Source organism: Diplotaxodon limnothrissa, linkage group LG6 (genome assembly GCF_057381915.1).
Source record: "Diplotaxodon limnothrissa isolate DT_005_m linkage group LG6, D_limnothrissa_male_GT1.1, whole genome shotgun sequence".
Lineage (NCBI taxonomy): Eukaryota > Metazoa > Chordata > Actinopteri > Cichliformes > Cichlidae > Diplotaxodon > Diplotaxodon limnothrissa.
In genome coordinates, this window is record NC_140601.1 from 616,072 (window position 1) to 623,323 (window position 7,252).

At 45.5% G+C, this 7,252-nt stretch overlaps 1 protein-coding gene across 1 annotated transcript in view; it reads right to left on the reverse strand.

Moving 5' to 3' along the window:
• Positions 1-5,965: 5,965 nt before the first annotated feature.
• LOC146629854 (uncharacterized) overlaps positions 5,966-7,252 on the reverse strand; it is an 8,320-nt gene continuing 7,033 nt past the window's right edge. Inside the window, exon 4 of the transcript XR_014906273.1 lies at positions 5,966-6,008. The gene's annotated coding sequence lies outside the window, so the exon portion shown is untranslated. The remainder of the gene's footprint in view (positions 6,009-7,252) is intronic.

The following is a 7,252-nucleotide window of genomic DNA, read 5'->3' on the forward strand; positions in this document are numbered from 1 at the left end:
ATGAATTGTAATTTTAAATGGTTTAAAAGCACGTAGAATAGCATATGTAGGCAAGTATATTTCTCCTTTTTTGTTAATCAAGAAGGAAAAACAAAAAACAAAAACAGGGCAGGGTTCGGTGGTTGAATCATCCGTCCCCACCAATGCCCAAACCAAATCTACGCTCTTGGGTCATAAATATTTTGTACATGTAAATCAGGATTTGTATGTGTAAAAAGAATCTGTGTGTGGACTTAGCCAAAAAACCCTGCAAGTTACAAGTACGAATTTTAACCCTATTTTTCTTCCTTTCATCTGATTGGTCAATGTCATGTCAATCACAAATGTAACAATCCAATCAGAGAACAGATGGGTTTGGCTGTCGAGGGGCGCTTTTTTTGAACTGCAGGTCTTTGAAAGGAATAAATGCCCCTTTACATGCCAACCCAGCGTTTTCCTTCATCACCACCAATGACTGTAATAAAGATGGATGACGTGACAGCGTCCCAAAAATGAAGCCAAAACGTCTCTATCGCCCCCTGGTGTCTGGCTGCAGTATAGGTCATAAACCCCGCCTCCTCTATGTTAGCGGATGGGACTGTGGTCAGACTAAAATAAATTAATTCTCCTAAGAAAAACTTTTTCCAAAGATTCTTTCTTTTGTTATCAATAGTTCTCATCACGCTGATTGATGTCCAATGAGTCTCCTCTCCCATAAGTTTGATTCTAATTCCTACCGCGGTGATGTTAAATTGGGGTGAAACGTTATCATAGCAGCTTTGACTGGCAGCTGCAGAAGTGGAGGTGGAGCGGCCGAAGAGTAAACTGTTAAAAGTAAGTACTGAATATTATGTCACTTATTTATGTGCAAATGTTTAATAATGAGGAACATTAAAACATTCCTGTTGGCCACATGTCGGCAAAGTTATGTGACATTAGCGATGTTTGTACTTTCAGCGTTTACTTGGTTTTAAAGCCTTTAAAATATAATACAATAGTCGACCTTAATCTTACAGAGAATGTGATGATTTTGTGGATAATTAAAGTCAGTCATATATCCACAAACACAACAGGCTGAAAGTCAGTGATGCTGCTCGGTTTGCAGTCCTGAACATCACGGCACAAGCAGGATCCACTGCACTGTTAATGTGAGCTGTGTTATATTGCTGCCTCTGTTCGGTGGTGTCGAGCCAAACGCACTTTAACGTGTGTTTGAACGAGCTGACGGTTCACTCGTTAAGCTGAAAGAAAGATGCTTTAATCACAGCAGTCACACATGTGTCCACTGCACCATCTGGAACTCTTCTTGTTTACACTCGTAATAACACAAACACTAAATCCTGCTTCTCTGGTGCTGTTGTGTAGCAGTGTGTACACCTGAGACTGTCACCTGTCTGTCTGTCCTGCACTCTCTCTCTGTTTCTTTCTCTCTGATTGTGGAATAAAAGTATGAACATGTGTTTATAAGTTCAAATTCAAATTCAAATTTTATTTGTCACGTACACAGTCATACACAGTACGATATGTAGTGAAATGCTTGGACAACTGCTCGTGACCTAAAGAAAACAAAAAAGGAAAAGGCTATGAATAAGATAGGAAATAAATATGAAAAATTAAAAAGGGTAAATTTAACTGGGAAGAATAAGATAAAATATATAAATTTAAGTTGAAAATAAAATAACTGTACAACAAAATACACAATATAGAACTATATAAGAATGTATGAAGAAATATAAATAAATATATACACAATAACAGCAGCGTGATTTAAGTGATGAAGTGAAAACAATGTCCAGAAAGTCCAGTGTGTGTGTAAGAACTATATGTGTGGGTCAGTACTGTGTGGTGGTGTGATTGAGAGACCGTATCGCCTGCGGGAAGAAGCTCCTCCTCAGTCTCTCTGTGTTGGTCTTCAGGGAGCGGAATCGCTTTCCTGACCTCAGCAGAGAGAACAGTCTGTTGTTGGGATGGCTGAGGTCCTTCACGATCTTCCTGGCCTTGGTCCGGCACCGCCTGCTGTAGATTGAGTGCAGGTCAGGGAGCTCGGAGCGGATGGTGCGCTCAGCTGACCGCACAACCCTCTGTAGAGCTCGTCTGTCCTGCATGGTGCTGTTCCCGAACCAAGTTAAGATGTTTCCCGTCAGGATGCTCTCTATGGTGCAGGAGTAAAAGTTCCTGAGCACCTTGGAGGGCAGTTGGAAGTCTCTCAAGCGTCTGAGGTGGTAGAGACGCCGACGGGCCTTTTTCACCACGGTGTTGATGTGACAGGACCATGACAGGTCCTGCGTGATGTGAACTCCGAGGTATTTGAAGCTGTCCACTCTCTCCACTGGGCACTCGTTGATGACGGGGGTCTGGTAGTTCCTCTCCTGCTTAGTGCTGAAGTCCACTATCAGCTCCTTTGTCTTACTGACGTTTAGAAGGAGGTTGTTCCTCTGGCACCAGTTCTCCAGATTCCTAATCTCCTTCAGGTAGGCCGTCTCGTTGTTATCAGAGATCAGGCCCACCACGACGGTGTCGTCAGCAAACTTGATGATGGTGGTGGAGCTGGTAGTGGCCACACAGTCATATGTGTACAAAGAGTACAGCAGGGGGCTCAGAACACACCCCTGGGGGGCTCCAGTGCTGAGAGTGGTGGAGGCTGAGACATGTCCGCCCATCCTTACTGCCTGTGGTCTGCCAGTTAGGAAGTTGGAGATCCACAGACACATAGATGAGCTGAGTCCCAGATGCTCCAGCTTGGTGGTGAGTGTGGAGGGAATTATGGTGTTAAATGCAGAGCTGTAGTCTATGAAGAGCATTTTAACATAATTCCCCCTTCTAGTGTCCAAGTGAGTGAGTGATGTGTGGAGGAGATGAGAGATGGCATCGTCTGTGGAACGATTTGGACGGTAAGCGAACTGTAGTGGGTCCAGTGTGTCTGGTAGTGAAGAAATGACGAAGTCTCTGACCAGGCGTTCAAAGCACTTCATCACTACTGAGGTGAGGGCTACAGGGCGATAGTCATTGAGAGAAGCAGGGTGGGGTTTCTTCGGGACAGGAACAATGATGGACTCCTTGAAGCAAGTTACACTTGTGTTTGAATCCTGCAGCTTATCACACATTTGATTTCCATGTGTGACGACTGCAAGTGTCCAGAGTGAGGACAGACTGAGGGACCCACTGCTGCACATCATCTGTGAGGCTTTGCAGCCCTGATGATCCACCAGGACAAACTCAGCAGTGTGTGAGGAAGAGGAGGAGGAAGAGCCAGCAGCAGCTGACAGATGGAGAGAATAGACAGACTGTTCCCTGTTTGTGAAGGACTGCTAGTATAGAGCGTTATTACATTTATTGCTAATGCAGTCATATGGCACACTGACTTTTGAGGAAAGTTTAGATGCACTCATCATCAGAAAGGTTGCCGACCCCTGCTCTGGGGTGAACTGCAGCTCCATGACCTGGAAGACTTGCTGTAATCGATGAAACCATGAATTCTGCTCTCTACCAGAAAGTCCTGAGGTAGAAAGTCTGACCATCATTCACAGAGTCACCTTTGAACGTGTCAGGAAAACTAAATGAAGGCTGTTTTCTGTCACAGTGGCCGGGTCACCCCGGAGTGTATTAGGAACACCTGGTGATGACGATCTGAAGGCTACACCCTGTCAGTAAATAGCCCATTGGTGTTGAGTCACATACTGGTTCACACACAGTCCACACACTACATCGGTGAAAGACTGGTGCAAAGACAGCTGCACTGCAAAAGAAGCATTATCGCTCCGAACACACCAAGCGAGAGCCAGACCCCTGCTCCTGACTGCTGCTCGGACTCGATAAGTTGTCCATCTGCTGCATCTGCGACCACGATGGCCATGTTAGCTGGACCTGGGAGTCCACTGTTTCTATGGCAACAGGAGAGGCGTTGAACCCCACACCTCCGGCTGATGATGTCAGCACTCAGCTCTGCTGAGAGGCGCTCCCTCGTCTCCACCTCCTACCCACGACCCACCACGTCTGTCAGCCCCACGTGGCAGCAAGCCGACTGCAGCGCCGTCAAGCTTCGCAGCAGAGCTCCACTCTGAGCCATCTTGGAACCTGGTGGAAAACCAGAGGCTGGCTTTGAACTGATTTGGTTGACTGATGCAATTTTGAGTTTAGAACAGGATGCTGCTCCGTAAGGCAAGGCAAGTTTATTTGTATAGCACAATTCAACAACAAGGTGATTCAAAGTGCTTTACAGAGACATTAGAAACAAAAACAAATAAAAAGCACGATTTAAAATTGAATAAAACAAGCAAATAAACTAACTAACTAATTAACAAACAAACAAACAACAGTATATAAAATCAAAACAGATAAAATCAGTAGTTAAATGTAAGTTTTGAAATTTAAGCTTAAAGTGTGGATTTGGTGCTTTATTCAAATGCAGCTGAGAACAGGTGAGTCTTCAACCTGGATTTAAATAAACTGAGTGTTTCAGCTGATCTGAGGCTTTCTGGGAGTTTGTTCCAGATATAAGGAGCATAAAAGCTGAATGCAGCTTCTCCGTGTCTGGTTCTGACTCTGGGAACTGATAAAAGACCGGATCCAGATGACCTGAGGGATCTGGAAGGTTCATACTGGGTCAGGAGGTCACTGATGTATTTTGGTCCTAAACCATTCAGAGCTTTATAGGCCAGCATCAGAACTTTAAAGTCTATCCTCTGACGGACAGGCAGCCAGTGTAAGGACCTCAGAGCTGGACTGATGTGGTCCACTTTTTGGTCTTAGTGAGGACTCGAGCAGCAGAGTTCTGAATGAGCTGTAGTTGTCTGACTGATTTTTTAGGTAGACCTGTAAAGATGCTGTTACAGTAATCAAGCCTACTAAAGATGAATGCATGGACTAGTTTTTCCAGGTCCTGTTGAGACATCAGATCTTTTATCCTTGAAATATTCTTGAGGTGATAGTAAGCTGACTTTGTTATTGTCTTAATGTGTTTTTCTAAGTTTAGGTCTGCATCCATCACTACACCCACATTTCTCGCCTGGTTTGTGGTTTTTAGATGTATAGATTGAAGTTCTCTGGTGACCTGTAATCGTTTTTCTTTGGCGCCAAAGACTATTACCTCAGTTTTGTTTTTGTTTAGCTGGAGAAAATTGTGGCACAACCAGTCATTAATTTCCTCAATGCATTTACCAAGAGCCTGTACAGGGCCTCGGTCTCCTGGTGACATTGTGTCCTGATGTCCTCCTGCCAATCCAGCTGCCCCTGGGAGGGACTGTTTCCCTGGAGTGGAGCCTGAGGAGCCCACAGCAAAGAAACAGGATTAGAAACGGCATTTTTCAGGTTAATACCTGACAAGTTTCTCCTTTTCACCTTCAGTGAGACGCCAAAGTGCTTTGTTAACTGATCTGGATACTTTTTTAGTCTCAGCCTTACATTTCCAGTGCGCCGGTACAACGTCTGCAAGTTCTGAACACTCGAACAGTCTCTAGGTTTCATGATAGTTTCATTCAGACAGAATATGAACCATAGGATAGGATGTTCCACAGCAGCGTGCATGCTCACCCAAACTGTCCCAGCTCTCACACAGGCACGAAGACTGAAATCAAGTGTGGAGTTTTTGCCTACAGCTGAGAGTCCTATGATGAAAAATACACATTATTCTGGGTGTATGTTAGTCTTGAGTGTGTTAGAGCTCAGCCACCCTGGCACTGGATGATACTCTCTCCTGGCTCAGTCCCACACACCGTGCTGCTGAGTACTAACGATGAAGCTTCAGGTACCATCACCTCTCTGGGATCTGTGTTTCCTGACTCGGGTTTTTACCACAATCATTTGTAATGTAATGAATTCTTCAAATATTGGTTTCTTACAGACATCGTGGTGCCACTGGCTGCTCTGTTCGTCTATGCAGTGACCAGGGCCGATGGTTAGTCGGTGAACAGCCTTCGTGGGGTTGGCAGCACGTGAAACAATGTAAGTGAGAAACAGATGATACCTTGGACCTGATCCACGTCTTCCTCCGGGATCTGAGAGCTGCTCGTGTTATTCAGACTCCCCTGACCCTGGAAAGAGGAGGGAGGCGTTTAGCTGACACAGAGAAGCCAGGGGGCGCTCACACAGTGGGGGGGGGGGGGTCATGACAGGCTGTGGACGTCAACTGACGTCAACATGGCTGTGACATGAACCGTGCTTTCACAGCACCATCACATCTCATACTTGTATTTGACTCGGTGCAGTCCTAACGGCAGGGCTGTGGGGGACAGTACACCTGCACAGCCCTGGAGCAGTGAAGGAGGAGGAGCTCCTGGAGGAGCGTTTGGTTTTTCTCCACTAAGTCTCGTTTTTGTAGCTGCAGGAATCTGTGCATCTATTTTGCTTACAGGCCAGCTTAAAACAACCCATCCAAGCTAGACCGGCACTAATGCACCGCTCCGGTGCCGACAGCGAGCGTGAGCTCGGCCGAGGACCACTGAGTCCAGAGCGTACGACACAGGAAACGACAAAATACAAGTGTTTGAAAATACAATTTATTAGCAAATTTACATGTCACTATATTCACGAGTACAAAGCAGTGACAATGTTTCTCTCTTCTTTGTTGAACTCATAGCTCAGATTTCATGAATTCATTTCAAAGGTGAAGCAAAGTTTGTACGTTAACAGGGAAATGTTCGTGATGATGTCATGACTTTGGCTCATATCCCAAATGAAAGAAATGAAGGAAACCAAACGAAGGCTTCTTTGCAGCCATCAACTCACACAGCCCGTTACACACAGGGGGCGTGTCAGGAGCTCCCGTTAACCTGGTGTGGACTAATAATCTGATATTAAAGTCAACGCTGCAGATTAATGGGGACAAAGCTCACCAGGACAGCCATGAGGTGTGATGATAGATTTAAAGGTGGGGGAGGTTTATATATGAAGTCTCGACAAGTTCACAGAAACTTTCATCAGTCAAAAGAAGAAAGCAGCTGGGTTAGCAAGTTAGCCTCTGCTGCTAAAGACAGCAGCTGTGCCTTTGTACACTTAATGTGTCTGGATTCAGTCAGTCTGATGTCCATACAGGTGCTCAGCTCAGCAGCAGCTATGATGGTTCTTGGTTGATTGCTGGATCTGAAACTGACCTGCTTATCAGACGTGGCCGTGTTTTTATGAGCACAGAAACCTTTTTAGTTCTTTCATCAGTGTAGAGGCACCAGGATGATGAGCGCAGCCACTGCCAGCATCCTGTGTCTGAGTGTCAGCATGATGCAGACAGCCAACACCACAGGCAGCATGTTAACGCTAAGCTAAGAGCCCAGAGTGATGC